This window comes from Stegodyphus dumicola, chromosome 12, assembly GCF_044657685.1.
Source record: "Stegodyphus dumicola isolate Sdum_Otavi_A_Nest chromosome 12, ASM4465768v1".
In the NCBI taxonomy this organism is placed as follows: Eukaryota; Metazoa; Arthropoda; class Arachnida; order Araneae; family Eresidae; genus Stegodyphus; species Stegodyphus dumicola.
The window spans coordinates 62,411,587-62,428,214 of NC_140779.1; the positions used below are offsets into that span (position 1 = coordinate 62,411,587).

General features: G+C 32.9%; 1 protein-coding gene across 6 annotated transcripts in view; it reads right to left on the bottom strand.

The window, feature by feature from the left end:
- LOC118187349 (zinc finger MYND domain-containing protein 11-like) overlaps positions 1–14,697 on the bottom strand; it is a 52,742-nt gene extending 38,045 nt beyond the window's left edge. Inside the window, exons 1-2 of one of the 6 annotated variants that reach the window (XM_085827762.1) lie at positions 14,449–14,697; positions 11,722–11,900 (exon numbers count right to left, since the gene is read on the bottom strand). The gene's annotated coding sequence lies outside the window, so the exon portion shown is untranslated. Of the gene's footprint in view, positions 1–11,721; positions 11,925–14,448 lie in introns of all 6 variants that reach the window. The other 5 variants (XM_085827761.1, XM_085827765.1, XM_085827763.1 and 2 more) reach the window with 5 other exon arrangements.
- Between the last annotated feature and the right edge of the window lie 1,931 nt (positions 14,698–16,628).

Below are 16,628 nucleotides of genomic sequence, written 5' to 3' on the forward strand. Positions count from 1 at the left end.
TTTTGGCAATGAAATATATTTCTGACATCAGCAGATTGATTAAATATATTTTTTAATTTCCAGCATATACTGTTAAGCAGTCACCATAAAACAGATTATTATTCTCTATAATCTATCTCTGCTTCCATATGAACTCTGCTAAGGCAAATTATTTCCCTTAAACCAATTCCAGTTTCTAGTCCTTATTCTGACATTTTGTCAGTTTTCACGTTATATTTGCATCATACATCTTCTGTTATGCACATTTTCATTGATTGAGAATTGGAGCAATCATGATTTTTTGGCTAAATATCATAAATGGATGACCAGAAATAATGGATTGCTTTTGCTTTATTTCCAGCAAGTTTAATAAATGAACAATGCAAAATATAGTAAAAATTAACATGAGATGATTAAGTATTATCCCTATAACTTTCAAGAAATTCATTATCTGATACAAGACTGATTTGAACTTGCTAGAATTGGTCTACAGTTGATATTGATTTAAAAAAAAAAAATAGATTCCTACAATCACTTACCCCCTCCCCTAAAATGCATCTTTCTAAAAAAATCTGAAACAGCCTGTAAGGTTGTGGCAATGCTTGCAGGAAATTAATCAAGGCTGATATACTTAGTTGGCAGTGCATCAGAGGGTAATGGGTAACACCCAAGTACCTTTAAAAAAACTGCCATTACGAATAGAAATGTTAATCTATAATAAGTTAATCTTTGTAATGAAATTCTAAAAAATATTGATTACCATAGCCATTATTTAAAAAAATTAAATAACTCCATATGTACAATAATAAACCTATCTGAAATACTAGGTAATGAAAATATTTTAGTAGAAAACTAAGAAAGAGGCAAATTTCAACTGTACTTCCTATCAGAATGAGAACTTTCTCACAGATTATCAATGCACATGAAAAAATGATTGTTTAACAAAATTAATTATAGATACACGTTAATGAAATTAAAAGCTTTCATTAACATGTATCTATAATTAATTTTGTTATAATATAAAATAAAGGAGTCCGTATCCCATCAACCACAAAATTGACATAAGTAGCCAAGCAGCCCAATTAGAGCTAATTATGGGTAAGTGTGACATAACACACTCATATCATCTATGCTTTAGTTTGATACAACCCTGACTGATTCTCAATAAATTACCTTTTGGTTTTTATGAATGAGATTAACTGTTACTGCTGCATTTTTTTCCTGCATTTTGGTTGCATATGGTTGAGGGTTGTAAAATCATATTTGTGGTTCCATTCCGGTTCATTTACAGTTTCCTGGTTGAGAGAATTAACTTCTGGTGAATGGGGAAAGAACAGCTTGACTAAAAAATAACAGATTCGAACAATTACCTGCAGGAAATTTGCACTTAGAACTTTCTAAACCAGAGCTTCCAGTAAAATCAGAGGGCTTAGCAAACTATTAGAAATCAACAAATGCTTTTTTTAAAAATCAAAGTGTAAAAATGAAGTTGGTCGAATACTGATTCTTTACTAAAAAAAGAAGCATCAGTTCCTTCAAAATTTTGCAGTAGCAATTGGTGCAACTCTAGCAGGATTTCTGCCAACTTCTATGGTTTAAGGGTAGTCAAGTTTCACAATCAATAGAATAATACATAAATACTGCATTTGTTCTTTTAATATATTTTTGATAACACAATGCTGTGATGCCTTGTTTTCTATAATGATTTAGCATTCTTAATTTCATAAATAAAGCCTTATAAAACTAGAGCAATATCTCATACAGTCAAAAGTCTTTAATCTGGACGTCCATAATCCGGAATGATCTATAATCCGGACCTCAAAGCTACAAACTTTCTGCACACCTTTACCCATGCGCATATTCGTCTACGCATGCGCGTTTAATGTATAATGGACGGTATAAGCTAAGCTAAAATTATCTAATTATCTATTTCAGTTAATGTTGCAGATTGCGTTGTTCCTCAATCTTCTAATTGGATCCGGCTTATTATTTTTTGCAGACTGTTAGAGCAATTTTATAAAAGTAAGCTTGAACTTTCGATTATGTCAAAAAGAATTTCCGATTCTGGAGCTACCAAAGCATCTACAAAGCGAAAGCATGTTTCAATGTCCATCAAACAAAAAGTGAAATTGCTGCAAAAAATGGATAAAGGCATATCCTTTGATTCTATTATCATTCCGAAATATGTTTATCCATTTCACGCTGCTCTGCGGAAGGGGGGACGACGAATGAACTGGAAGTTGATCTGTCAGCACTATCCTTATCTTCAGGGCAGATGGCTTTTGGTTTGGTTTATTAGATTACGGCAAAGCATTCGAGGGCTATCTGCCTTAAGGGAGGGATGCCTTCGTGGAGGACTTTTTAAAAAAAACTGGCTCGTATACATGTTACACATGGGGAAAACCACGAAAACACCCATGCAGCCAGCCCGTTCGCGGGATTCAAACCTCAGACCGAACTACCAGTGTTCAGCATCAGGGCAGATGTTTTTATTTTATTTGGCTTATAATTCCTTACTAAATGTAGTATTTCATCTCGATGTACTCCGTCTTTGATATGATTTAAATCAAATTCCTCGTCATTATAAATATCACGAATACACTTCAAATAGTTTTCTGGTTGCAATTTTCTAATTTCAACAATGCGTAATGTGCGTGCGTTGAAAGAAATGTTTAATAAAGTAAACAAATAAATATATAGCTTTTTTTTTTTTTTTTAAATTTTGATACCCTTTAGATCATAACTGCTCTTTATTTCATAAATTATGGTTTCATATTTTTAATTTTATAATTTCTGCATGCTATCTTACCAGATTTAAACTGATGATCTATAATCCAGAATAGCCGAAGTCCCGACGAGTCCGGATTAAAGACTTTTGAACGTATAAATAAACTATTATTTACTTCGCCTAAACAAGCCATTACTTACATAAAAACTAAATTACCACAAAAGATTTGCAAACATTTTGGTAATATTTAGAGTAATATAACTGTTCAAATATCTTTTACAATAATTAATATTATATCTCATTATACTAGTCATAAATTTAATAGGCACATTTTGTCTTCGACAAAGACAAAATGAAGTTCTTTGTCTTCCACAAAGAACTTCATTTTAATAGAACTGACCCCTCTGAAAAAAATTATGACAATAAAAAATTTGTTATTTATATAGTTTTGTAAGAAATTTACTCCAGAAAAAGAGCAATATATTCTAATTTTGTTAAGATATAATTTATTATATCACTGATATACAGTGCATTTGTAAAGTCATGGTGTACTTTTGATAGGCCACAGGAAGACAACAAAACAAGATAGAAAGGCAAAATCTTCACAAACAAAAGAAAACCTCTTAAAGTTTCATACTGATTCAGTGCAGTTCGATTTGTTGGGCTCCATTTGTTGCCCTACAAACATCTAAGCATCTTTCCACACATGGCTAAAGACATCTGGTGTAACAGAGTGAACAACATCTGTGATTCTCTGTTTTAAATGATTAATCTCATTGATATGTTCACTGTACACATGTTGCTTCACATAACCACACAAGTAAAATTCTAAGGATGTCAGATCCGGGGACCGTGGCGGCCATGGCTTGACAGAACCCCTGCCTATCCACCGCTGTGGGAATGTTGTATCCAGAAACTCGTGAACAATGTTGATGTAGTGTGGAGGAGCGCTGTCATGTTGAGAGATGACACCTTCTGGAAATTGTGGCACTGCATACAAATCCAACATCATCAAGGTAGTTGTCTGCAATCACAGTCTGCTCCATAAAGAAAAATGGTCCTATCACTTTATTATGCATCAGGCCACACCACACGTTCACTTTAGGGCTGTTACATTTGTACTCTATATAGGCATGAAGAGTTTCAGTAGCCCACATTTGGACATTATGGCAATGAACATGTCCACTAATATGGAATGTCGCCTCATCACTAAACACAATCTTCTGCAGATATCGGCTATCACTGCCAATCTCATGAAGCATATCTATAGCAAATGCTAATCATTTGGGTCTATCCGTCAGTTTGATAGCGTGCAACAGCTGTAGTTTGTAACCCGTTAAATGTAGACGTTTCATATGCTTTTGTCTTGCTTAAGTATAATTTTCGAGCACACACATGCACTGGTTTTTTAGGGCTTCTTAGGTAACTCTCCTGTATAGCCTTAATAGACTCATGACTGACCAATGGCCTGTCAGAACGGGGTTTGTCCAACAAACTGCCGGTATCCTTCAACTGCTTATCCTATTGATTAGTGTTATTCCTAACTGGTGGCAGTTTCGTTGCACACACAACGATATTCATATTGCACTTTAGTCACGGATTTGAATTTGGCAAGCCCCAAAACACACTGAATTTTCCTCTGTACTGTCCATATCTCGACTGGCATGGGCGTGGCTGGGCTGATCTACTGCTTCACAGTTTGCAGTTTTGCATCCCCATTTGTGTGCACACATGCTTGCACGTCATACTATGGAAACTTGGAAAATTTTCCTTTTGTTTGATGAAGATTTCACATTTCTATCTTGTTTTATTGCTTTCCTATAACCAATCAAAAGTGCGCCATGACTTTATGGACGCACCGTACTTATGTAACTATGACTTCCGGTTAATATTTCTGGTTACTATAATATTTAGCATAGTAACACGAAATATCATAAACTGACATTTCTATTGAGAAACTTTATCTTTTAATCCTAAAACAATGTTTAAAAATTTCCAACTCATCAAAAATTTAAATTTCATTTAATATACTAAAATGTAAATGTTGACCTGCATTGTACAAAAATTACTGATACTATACGGCAACTGATGCTACATTGAAGCATGCATATAATATAGAATTCTAAAAAGGATAAATGTCTTTAATGCTTAAAATAACTTTTTTTCTCATAGTGGATAATATTTTCTCTTACTAGAAACTAGCAGTTAACCATCCGGCATAATAGGCATCAGGAACTTTGATATCTCATTTTTACTCCACTTTTTTAATATTCTAAGGGAATTCACATTTCATTGTTCTCAGGAAAAACAGGTTCAGATGAGAATACAGAAAGTAAATTTTCAGGTATATTCTGCCTCTTAGCTTACAATAACTGTGCAGGAATTCTTTAACCAAAAATCAGCAATTTTCTGTTTTATTAATTCCTAAAAACAATCATGCACAACTTCATCAAAGATGCAAAAAGCACCTACTTCATCGTGGTTTAAATTCCTAGTAAAAGTCTCTAAATAAAAAAGACAATCAATCTCCCCTCTCCCAAATTTCTGTTTACTAAATTCTAGATAGTATTAACTTCCAAGGAAAGCAAAACCTCCTCCATTCTTGTTCAAGGCCTCAACAAAGATTTTCATTAAGCCTAATTTTATCTAGACAAATGGCAGCAATATGAATTTATTAACCAGGGAATCTGAGATTATATTGTTCTGACATAAAGAATTCAGTCAGTAGCCAGTCTTTGATGGCAGCGCCTTCTTAACAGCAATACATGGCCTCTGAACAAATCAGTATGCTGGATCCCCTACAACAAATATATTTTTATTAATGGTAAGGAAAGTCAACTGATATATGTAAATTAGAATGGGGCCCTTATGCTCGTGGAGCCCCAGGTATGCCCTGAGAGGACGGCCTATGCATTAATATGGCACAGTTTCACAATGTAGCATGATGCACTTTCCTTAATGAGCATGCAAAGCAAATAACAATATTTTGTAAATTTTCCTTGTAGTAATAACATGACAACAGAATTTTAAATCACCTAAGATCTGAAGCTTTACTTGATATAATGAATCATGTCTAATGATGGAAAGAAACTTCCAAATGTATCTTTTACATAATAAAACTGCAGTGAGCTAGACAAATTTACACAAATTTATAAACAGTCTTCGCTCTGTACAAATATACCAACAATCTAGCTTTTTCTTAAACCAATCATATTTTCTTTTCATCAATTTTTTTCAATAAATGTGAAACTTTCTGTACTTATTGAAGTAATTTTTAATGCATCCATATGTGTATAACTTTCATAATAATGGGGCCTAAAATTGCAAATAAGAGATTTTGTTTAGTTTTCTCAAATTTTCCTTTATTTTAGCTGTGCTATAGCTTCCAATGATTTGTGACTGACTTGAAAGTATGTTTCAAAACAAATAAAATGTGTAATTTATTATTACATATTTTTTGCTACAGTAACAAACTATTATGCAGATGTGCATAACTTTCATTGGCAACTTCTGAGAGGGAAAAGGATTTTAATGATTAACTGTAAAATAAGAGACTGATGAAGCATTTTCACATTCATATTCTTCAATAGCATACAGAATGGATTCGAGTCACCTATCTGAAATCATATGACAAAAACATTTTTAACTAATATGACAATTCTCTTTCCTGTGCATAAAATTAAACTCTCTGAAATGCATCATTCTTAAATTAATAATTGTCAAATGATACTTTTATACTATTAATGATACATAATTTTAAATCAACCATAAAATATCAATTTTAAAATTGTGCGCATATGTACACCTGCATTATTCTGTTCGATTGTTATATGATATCTGCAAATTTATTTTCCATGACTGCTACTTCAAGAAAGAAAAGCTTCTAGAAATATATCATATATTTTATATCTAATAAAAAATTTTAAAGATGGTCGACATAGAAATAACATTGAATAATATTTTTAAATGCTAATGTCAACAATAAATGAAAATGGAAATATACATAAAGATGATATAGCTTGCACATTTTATTTAAGCTAAATTTTAGAGATAAACATACTGAAACAGACAGATTCTTCCACATATTCACAGAATTATATATAGTGTTAGAAGCGAAGCAGACATTAACATTTCAGTTGCATATAAAAGCAGAGAAGAATTACATATATTCTAGTGTGAAGGTTAAGAATGTATAGTTATAGTTTTGCTTTATTCCTATTAGTTAGAGTTCTATTTTGCAAAGTTTACAATTATTATTTGTTAAAAGACTTTTTGCATTATGTAGCATATGCATTATACAAGAATTATACACTTGCCATTAATTTTGAAATGATGCAGGTCAGAGAGGTTTATAAGAAGCATGTTACAATTTTTAAGATCAAAAAAATTTTTTGTGCTTTTCTGTTATGCACCTGCAGTGCATTTGGCACTGTTCTTGGCACAATTTTGTTCCATTTCAGGTTTTACATTTTCACCAGTTTCTTTTAGTCCAGACCGAAGTTAGACCCGAGGTAATGTGCTACCTCTAAATGCTCTCAAATGGCCCACTAGATTTAAGAAATGTTTGTCAAGTAATAATTAGACACTAAAAATAGCCCTCTGACTGGCAGGGAGTTTTGTGAAAGTCCAAATTTCCAAAAAATATACACAATCAAAAATTCGAGTCAATGAAAAAGTTAACATCAGTTGTAATAAATTTCATTGGTGCAAAAAAAGTAACTTATCAAGTTCAGGTGATCAAAGTGTCATGGCAACTTGTTTTCAAATACATTACAAAGCAATTTACTACTCAATTTGGCAATTATTAAAGTTGAAAATTCTCAATCATCATATATCATGTAGAGTTTGGTCGTCCTAGGTAGCATAAACAAGTATCAAACTCCTAACAGGCATAGAGAGAATTATCATTCGTCTATGATAACAACAGAGTCTTGAAAAGGTTTTTAAAATCAGAAATTGAAATAAATGCTTGTCTCATGCCTATATAACCAAGCCACTACTTTTAACAATGCAACGTAAAATAATAGATTTAAATGTTAACTTAGTAGTCAAAGATTACACAATTGATTTAATGCGAAGTTTGCTCACAAGGGTAAGAATTTAAATGTCAACAGCAAAAGCACAAAGCCGAAAAACTGCAATCTTAATCAGAGCTAGCAAAACCTAGTAACAGGTCCTCAAGTATCCGAAACATGCTCTGTCTTACAATACAGTAATGCTTTAAATCATAAAGTAACTGGTTATGCAAAATAACAGTAATCAATAATAATCTTACAATCAATAATATGGGAGCATAGCACGATTCTTTAAAATGAAATATTTGAAAACAAGCATCTGACATCAAATATACGAGGGTTGGGGCAAAAGTCATGGCAACTATTTTTTTCTTGTAGATATGTGAAAGGATCATAAAACGTATATGTGTCATGTGGCAGTTCTGCAGGCACAGTGTGTATGCAGAACAACAGATGGCTCTGTGATAGCTGGCTCTGTGGTAGCGAAGGCTCTGAAATCAGTCAGTTGGTGAGTGTCGTGCAAGATGGAAGTAACCCATGTTGAGCAGCGCGCTTACATCAAAATAGCTGTTCTCCGAGGAAGTGCAGGAAAGTTTCAGCAAAAACGTGTGTCAATCAGTGATGAGCAACATTCGGGACTAGGTGAGAGTGCAGACCGACTTGGCCCGTGCCGTCATCGAGCACCTCATGGATGCAGACAGACAATGGATGTTACTGGAGTTAGAGAGGGCAAGTGGCATCGAGAAACACACCGTCCACAGGATATTGCGTAATGAGCTACAACTATGCATAATCACTTCGCAATGGGTACCGCATGCACTGACGGAAGTTCAAAGGTGGGTGCACTATGCAATATACTCCGACCACTTTGCACGCTGGCAACAGAACGGCGATCAATTCTTGTCACGAATAATCGCCATCGATGAATTTTGGGGCCATGGCATACGAACCAAAACTGAAACGTCAGTCCGCGGAGTGTCTACATCCATACGCGATGGTGATTGTCGCGTATGACATCAGGGACACAGGTTTCATTGTTTGCCACTTTGTTCCTCATGGCAGAACAGTGACCGCACAGTACTACAGGGACTTCCTGGTGCGACAGGAACGACGTGGTTCGGGATAAACGTTAGAATATTGTGGACAGTGCAATAATTCTCCACAACAATGCAAGACCACATAAAGCAGAGTGTGTACGGCAGCTACTCCGACATTGGGAATGGGAAGAATTGGAGCACCCACCGTACTCTCCTGACCTTTCGCCCTGTGACTGTGATCTCATTTCCAAGATAAAGGAACCAATACGTGGTAGGCAGTTTGCAACACGAGAGGACATTGCTAATGCTGTACGCTAACAGATGACCCGATTCACACATGGTGCGGCAAATGCTGAGGCTGATGGTATTCAGCGCCTCCCACATCGTTGGCAGCGTATGGTGACAATAGCAGGAGACTACATTAAGGGTCTTTAGGCCCAGGTTTGTCATGTCAACTTTATGTGTATTGTGTTATCATTCTTTTGCATGGTGAAAGCCATATTGCACTGTATACTACCGTAATAAATTCATGTGTTACAATATTTCAGTGCTATTCATTGTCCACACATGTAGTTAAAAAAATGTCCTTTCGTCTCTATATGCCACATTTTCCAACTGGACTTCAAGAAAAAAATAGTTGCCATGACTTTTGCCCCAACCTACGTATATAATAATTATGTTTTAAAAAAATCCTTTTTTTCAAAGTATGATCATGTTACAGTTAATAGAAACTACTCCTATTTTAAGTACACCACAATGAGATATCATCCTTCCTCCTAAATTGTAATTTTTCCACTCACAAGTAGAAATGCAATGATGTATTTTCATCCCTATTATCAGATGTCATATCCTGTCATGTTACCTTAAATTTCATATATTTTTATTTGACAGTTATATCTGATATTAGCCAGGTATAACAAATGCCAGCACTAGCTTCAATAAAAGCTAGATGTGAAAATAGCTTAAAATTAATTTTCATTTATACTTAAATGCAAGCAAAACATCAAAAATATGCCCAAAAAATAAATAAATAAAAAATAAGTAAAATAAAAAATTACAAGGTGAAGAAAAACACAATATTAAATTCTGTGTTGAACAACAACAAATGTGGAAATGTTTACTATTTAAACTTTTTCAACATATATCACTCGCATATAATTAAAATTTGCAGATATCAATAACACAAAAATGCTTACATTTCACATAAATCAAAAGATAAAAATAGAAGCATTATAATTTTTTAAAAATATATATGGAATGTATTTTCTCAAATTACATACTATCATTTTATTTGGATGATTGCAATTTAATGCATATAACTGACTACTATTGTATCAAGAAAAAATTTATTTTTCTATAAATCAAAAATGGGTTAGAGAGATTTAAGGGTACCCCTTGGATTATCACCAAATTGTTGTTTCATTTCTGGTACCCTGAGTAGTTGAATGTTATAGAAACTCTATTATAACGTAATACGTGAATGCGGTCAATTTGAATGATAGAAACAGATTTGTAAGGGCTTCTGGTGTGTGTTGGTTAGGAAGTTCATTGCTCGTTTTAAAGTTTATACAGTAAAATATATGAATGTGGTAAGATTAATTTGAAGTTTCTGTACGATTTGGAATGAAAGGGAAAAAGAGCAGTAATTGACTAGCATGTAAATGAAGGTTTACTTAGTAGCCATTATAACTGTCCTTGTTCATAGGAAGGAAAGGCATATGATTGAACATCGGAGGATACCAGCACTACGGAAGGTTTTTTTACTCTTATCTTTGCGAATTTATGTGGCAACTTCAGTTTACACATTCTAGTTCAGATAATTTTAAGAAGTTTTTGGATGTTGTTAAAGAATTTCGTTTGACTGAAGACACGAAATTCGTAAATAAGGTAAGTGGATATTTCCTTCATGTAGTGCTAAGGTGAATTTCCTTTTTTATGTTATTTCATTGTTTAATTTAAAATATAGTTTATTGAGATTACATATTTTTTGTTGGCTGCTCCTTTGACGTTTTTGAGTGAATATAGATTTGTATACATAGTCAAAGTCAAGGGAGTGCACAATGCCTAGTTTGTGCAATTTCTAATGTTTTTCTAAGTGTGTAGTGTCTCTGCAGCATAGAAACACTTACAATACTGACAAATTGAAAGCCTGAATCTAAAGGTTGTTTGTTTGGGAAAGAGGAATAGGAAACTACTGAATCCATTCTCCGAAATCTCCTCCACCTAAATAGGGATTACAGCTGGATGACTTCCACTAGCCACACTTCCCTCTAAACCATAATGAATTTGCAAACCTAATCCAGACAGAGTATATTTTGTAAACCTGATCCAGAATGTTCCAATAAGAAAGATTAGTAACAAAAACAGGTTGAGAATTTATTTTACTCCAAGTTTAGTTCATTTGAATTTTTAAGAGTTTGCAGTCTCTTAATCTCTTCTAGAAAACATGGAAGAACTTTAAGAATTCGCTCAAACCCTATTTGATATATGTCATTTCTATATACTTCAGAACTGGGCAAACTACCATGCATTTTTGTAAAACCTAAAAGTAATATTATTTCTTGAAGAAGTTTGCTTTTCTGTCTTTTGATGCTTTTTTTAAGTAAAATAAATATGGTACTTGGATTACCCGTACTCATTTACAATTATGCAACTAAAACAATAAGCATAAAGTATCTATGAGGCAACATAGTGCATCATCAAAATTTTTATGTGGAAACTCTACCAAAAAATATTTATATGGTAAAGCAGATGTGCGCATAGTACAACCTTTTTTTGACGCAGTGCAATGCCAAAGTTGAAAGCAAATTCTCTAACATTCTATTTTTAAGCAAATTCTCTAATATTTATTTTTTTTTTATTTTTTTTTTTTTTTAAGCAAAAACAGATTAGCACATAGATGGTGAGAACAAGGCAAAAAAATTAGATGGATTTTTCAAAAAATGTAGGCATTTTATCATACCTTGCTTTTTTAATTTTATTGATGGATGCTCTTATGGAAATCTTAGTGCAGAGAATGACTCTTGCCTTTGGCACATTAGCTTGGTGAAAAATTTTGAATCCCGATAAGAGGTATCCTGAGTAGAAAAAATCCTATTTCTACAGAAAGTCGCCAATGAGACAGCAGATGCTCTCCAAAGACTGGAACAAGTTTGTAACTTTTCACTGGGGGCACAGATAACCAGAAAACATCATAAAATTGACTTTATACCACATTCTGAATTTGTCAGTTTGTGAACTATTTCATAGAATCTAGTTATGTTCAAATCAAGAAAAAATTTTACAGATCATACTTTAAACAATAAAACCTGAGAGCATGCTGAATCAGAACTATCAGCACTCAATTTATTATACGTTTGAAGTGTTACACCAATTTGAGAGAAAAAATAGTCATAATGAAATCATAATACAAACCATAATCTTAATACAAACATATTCGGCAAGCTTGAGTATTTTGCTAAAAAAACAATCCATTATTTGGGATCAGCTTACGCATATGAACAAACATATTTTATCAACTATCATTTACAAGCAGTAAGTATCTTTACTACAAAATTAACATCTGGAGGTTATTTAGATTTTAGAACTCACTTTCCTTGATCATAACAATTTATATATAAATATACTATTTTATTTGAAGCTTACATTTTTCAATGACAAATGTGGCCCTTCGGCCAAAAACTTTTTGCATATGATCTAGTTCTATATTCACAAATTTCTTTATGTTAATTTTTAAAAGAAATAATATTTGATCAATAACCTGTTTTATACAGCCCCATATCTTATTTTTATATATTCAGATAATGGCCTATCTTTCAAATCCATTAAAATGTTTTTTCTTCAGGTTTAATCTGCAAATGTTTCACAGAAAACACACTTTAAATTATTCAGTTTCTTAACTATATTCATCTCCTAAATCTCATAATCACTTATAATGCCATATCTAAGACGCTGAAATTAAAACACTATTTCAAAGACTTGATTGAATGGGTTATCTGCCTCAGAGCCTTTGCAAAATGACTTTCTAAAAGAAACTGAGGTTAATCTTTGGATTATGGTAACTTGGCGATTTTTTGGCAAAAATTTGGCGACCAACCCTGCTACAGTAACCTGCTAGTTTTTGTTTGGATGCCATTTTGTTTTCACGAAGTAAAGGTTTTTTTTTTTTTTTTTGTTTTGTTTTTTTTAACAAAATTTTCAACATTTTTTTCCAACAATCTGCTAGCCAAATTACGCTTATGCTAGAACTTTTATGGAACAAAAGAGTTTAATCATGACGAAGATTAGGTGCGAAATTGGGAGAAAGTGCAGAATCGCAAATTGCTTGCCGCAAATTTTTAAGAATTTCACATACACGGTATCCATGTACAGGTCGACCTATTTTCACTTTAAAAAAATCCCAGAATTGCACAAAAATGGCATTGCGCACACTCTTGACTTTATCCATGTACACTGCTTAAGTCCTAGCTAGTAACCTTTATCGCCTTATCAAAATGTCGCCAAACTACCTGTTACCATATTCCAAAGATTAGATGAAACGGACATTACACATAGGGAAAACTCATGAATACAATAGGTCTATGCAATAGGTCCCACAGCCAAGATCTGAAACCAGTTCAAACTACCAGTGTTCAACTGTCTCATTCAGCCTCTGGTGGGAGTCAATTAACATTTTGGATTCAGAGCTTACATTTATATATATATATATATATATATATAATGTTGTATGATCTTAAATTCATTTAGTGCAAAACCTTATAACTCGAGTAAAGATGAAACACCTTCATATTTACGTATTTTTTTTTCAATTATTGTTCATTGAACGGGAGTTGGTTTTTTCCCCTTGAAAAGTCAACTAATTTCTGATCAATGACAATGATTACATGTTTTTAATTTTTCCTTTTACAAATGAAATTTTGTTCTTCCTGATGATTTAACTCCAGTCCCCGTTAAAATATTAACATTTTGCTTTCAAATTACTTCAAAACATCTTTCAAAATATAACTTACCAGTATGGATTCACTCTTTTAAAATAATTCTACTTTAATTAAACTTAGGAGATAATATAATGAATTAATCAATATTGTTTAGGAAATAAATTATTATATATATATATATATATTTATTTAAGTCTTCCTTAAGAGGTTTTTAAATTTGAGCAATTCAAAATTGCTTAATGTAACTTGTTTCACTTTTCTGTATAATTACTTAATCATCTGAAAATGGTTTTATATTAGAATATGCTTTGGTTTCAATTTTTAATTATAATTTAATTTATTGTAATTTTTCATAATTCAGTATCACTGCATGCATTAAAAAGTAATGGAGATCAACAGCAACTTAATCATAATTTATTAAAACCGTTCTCTCAAACCAAGAAATGATACTATATAACTGAAAATACTTGACAGCAAATAAAGCTCTTACTTGATTTCATCCAAAATCATGTAATAAATGTTAAAATTGTTTCTTTTATCATTTTATACGGAAATAAAAAAAAAAAAAAAAAAAATTAAAACCAAAACTTTGCAGCCGTAATTATTGCATCTTAAATACATCCGTGAACTTTAACGAACTTTAACTTAAATTCAGTAACCTGCTAACATTAAAAACGATCTGTTTTTTAAGTATAAACTAACATTCAAAAAGGTATATAAAATACACTCTAAAACTTTTACATGCCTATTACCTCATGGAAATGATCCGTTCATAAAAGTCACACAATGAAAGATTTACGCCGATACCCATTAACAATTCAAACAATACTCAACCAGACTCAAATACCCTAACCCAACTCTTAAAATCCCTACAAAGTTCAATTTTCACCATGACAAATATGAGCTGAATTTAGTTGTTTAGCGTCGCTCAATGTTTTGATATATTTCAACAGTTCACCGCACTTCATTGAGGCAAAGATTCTTTGATTTCTTTGAGGCTTAGAGATTCTTTGATTGAGGGTGGAGACGGTACCCATTCCTGTATGAAGGGATTCCGCCAAGACAAATTAAATACTTCAATAACGTTAAGGAAATAGCGGTAAATTTCATGCAATTCGACATGAAATTTAACCAAAAAAGTTAAATAAGTTTTCTACCAATATTTTTGGAGTGTTCGCCTTTATAAAATTTATGCCAAATTCACAACACTATTTACTTAAATCAATTTTTTACACTATTTACTTAAATCAATGGTACCAATCAAATGATAAACTTTTCAATAATTTCAGTCGAGAAGGAAAAGGAAGAAAGAAAGAAAAAAGAAAAGTATTGGACTAAATTTCGGTATGATAATATGTATTGTAATCAAGAATTACTGTGAACGAGAAATAACGTAAAATAACTATAAAACGTAGCTAATACTATATTAGAATCTGCATGAAGAGAAATTAATGGTTCTTTCTGAATATTCTTGCTCTCACTTAAGCTCTCCTGTTTTTCATTTCTAACCTTTCAAGTAATTTTCATTAAATGCATGGTCACCAATAAAGTAAAGATCAAGTACATCAAGTAAGTGAGCAAAGAAAGTAAATTTTTATGATCAAGTTTCAGCCTTCCCATGCCTTATCTGTCGAAAGTTTAAGATTTGAACAAATAATTCGAGAACCGTCTCATTTTCCTAATTTTTTCCATATAACAGCTCGGGTTCGAATCCCGCAGAAGGCATGGATGTAAAATTGTCAGTCCCTTCATAGGAAGATAACGGTGGCCGCTTATTTAGCTGGCTCCACAATAAAATGGCCATCATTTCTGGCCTTAGTGTCACTTCCGGCCAATGCCATTATAGGCAAGTGTCCGCCAATTGGGGAGGAGAGACTTTCTTCCGTATAATGGAGCAACATTGGAGTACCTGGTTGATAGCCTTCCTTTATGGATAAGTATCTTATTTTGAAGTAATATCACCGGGAAATGAAAAATTAATACTAAAAATTTCAGCAAAGTTAAGTGAAAAGCGGAATGAACGCAGAACTGCTTAAGTATTGAAGCATCTGTTCCTGCTAAAGAAAAGACTGGACAAGTAGCTTCATCTGTTGGTACGTATATGAAATAGAGTGATATTTCATGCTGTTATCGTACATTATTTTAAACATTGCTAAAGCCTATATATTCAATAATGTTTACCGCCCTAAGTCCTACATGCTGTTTTACACGGGCCTCCGAGCTTACTGCCAAATGTCAACAAGTTGCAGGAATTCCTGAAGATATCTTTTTAACGTTTTGTCGTTGAGAATACCAGTCTGAGAAGTTCCTTCACAATGTCGGTTTTCATTTTGGCAGAATCCATCTAAGTCCTGGAGAGTAAGTTTTGGTCCTTCAAACTTTCGGCATAGAAATCTTGATATCCTGTGTTTTAAAGAATTTTGGATATAACTTTGATGCAGCTAAGTGCTCGTTGACGCAAAAAACATAGCTTGGCGTCTCATCTTTCTTCAGGGGGCAATTATAGGTTATATGTTCTTTTGAATACTTCCCGCGCCTTAAGGATTATAACTTGGAAGGACTGGACGTGTCTGAAGCGCTACCACGGAAAACTTTCATGCGTTGAATGAGACTACTATATCCTTTACATGAAAAAAATATTAGCGCTGACACCGAAAATATTCATCATTTAACCCTTTGACGCGCGCGATTTATTTTTATAATTTTTTTTAACTACAAACTCTAGAAATTGAATATTATGATCCTAGAGACAAATAATATATGAATTAAAAAAATCTACTCTTGCCCATTGTTCTGTGGGTGGTGGTCGCACTGTGAAACCACCGCGCGTCTAGAACTTTGAAACTTACTGATGTAGTAAGAAAAAAAACTTACCATTTTCCGCCCGCGTTTCCAATAAATGACGAAATTTACGGATTAAAAAAATGTATGT